A 1979-nucleotide genomic window follows, 5' to 3' on the forward strand; every position below is an offset into this window, starting at 1 on the left:
AATTTATTTTAAAAAATTTATAATTCTATAATATTATTACTAATAAAAATACTAGTATTTTTCTAATACAATTACATTCATATATAGTATTTAAGTAATAGTGTATTAAAGTTTAAGATGTTGATTGATATGATGTAATAAGAGAATATTTATGACTAATTAGAAGACAATAATTCAAAAATCAAACTATTTAAAAATGGGTTAATACTCAAATTTGTCTCTGAAAGATTACGCGATCTTCATTTTTGTTCCCAAATAATTTTTTTAATCAAATTAGTCCTTGAAAAATAAAAAATAAGTCAAATTAATCATTCTGTCAGTTGGACGATGATGTGGCACATTAAGTGCCACGTGACATGATGCTGTGGCACGCCACGTGACAGGTCAACGTCACGTGGCAGATCAATGTCACGTGGTAGGTCAGTGACACGTGGCATACACGTGACATGCCATGTGTCACTTGACATGTAAAAAAGATTTTTATAGTCAAAATAGTCCTTGAAATTCCAGACGTAAGTCATTTTCATCCCTTAAATTTTAAAAATTAGTCAAACTAGTCCTTATATAATTTTTTTTATTTTTTCTTCATAATATTAAATTTAAAATATTTTTTTATACTACTAATTTTAATAGAAATGTAATTGACAAACAAAACATTAGTAATTGTATCTTTTCTTCTTAAAAAAAATTTCAATAAAATTATCTCTCTCCTTTGATTCTTCTCAAAATATCTCTTATTCTTTTCTATTCTAAAACCTTTTTCTTACATTATTACATTTTGTTGGAATATATATATACTCAAAATAAAAATGTATGTATTTATTAATCTAAACAAAGTTATATACTCAAAATCAAAATTTATGTATGTTAAACCGTAATGAAAATAAAAGATGTAGTAGAAAAATAGTGGTATAACTTTATTTAGCTTAACATACATAAATTTTGATTTCGAGCATATAACTTTGTTTAGGTTAATAAATACATATATTTCAATTTTGAGTATATATATATATATTTAACGTGCCACGTTATCGTCCAACTGACAGAAGGACTAATTGGACTTATTTTTTATTTTTCAGATACTAATTTGATTAAAAAATCATTCGAAAACAAAAATAAAAATCGCGTAATTTTTCGGGGACAAATTTGAGTATTAACCCATTTAAAAATCTATTTACATAACAACATTAAAAGAAAATATCTATGAAGCAAAGAATATATAATTTTTTTGAGACAAAAAGTGTACACGTGTGATCCAAAACAATAAGCATGAATGAATGAAGGGTGGTGGGAGTGTCGTCATGTGTGGATATGCATTATCATAAGCTGTACCATGTGAGGGCCCAACTGTGTAGCCTTTGTGTCTTGTTTTTAGGGGAGCCAAGAAAACTTCACGCTACTCTCACACATCTCTCTTTTCTACACGTACACTGTATCATATTACCAAATAATATATCTTAATTTTTATGATCTTTTTGTACGTATTGTTGTGTGATAATTCATGTGTTAATAGTTCATGCCTCATTTATTATTAGCTATGTTTAATAATTTAAATAGGTGTTTGTTTCGTGTTCAGTTACTCGTTAGAATGATAGATTTATCGGATCATAAATAACGGTTGAATAAAGAGGATATCTGGATCTGAATGCGAGTTCATAAAAAAAAGTGTTGTTTTGATCGTCACTAGGTAGACAGATAAGGTCACTAATAAGAATTTCGTACAATAAAACAATTAATTAAGATAAAGATGATATATTTTTGGAGAGAAATAGGTCTTTTTCATTTATATTTTATATCTAGGTGAGTCTTTTAATTTGGATCTGGTTACCTAAAAATTTGTGTAAATTATCCAGATTTTCATTAGAAAAGAGGATGCCACTGGTATATTGGATATATTCACAAAATATATAAATATTTTTTAAAATTTATTTTTATTAAAAGAATGTTAATAAATTTTTTTATCTTTTAAATATATTTAC

This window comes from Arachis duranensis, chromosome 4 (assembly GCF_000817695.3).
Source record: "Arachis duranensis cultivar V14167 chromosome 4, aradu.V14167.gnm2.J7QH, whole genome shotgun sequence".
Classification (NCBI taxonomy): Eukaryota; Viridiplantae; Streptophyta; class Magnoliopsida; order Fabales; family Fabaceae; genus Arachis; species Arachis duranensis.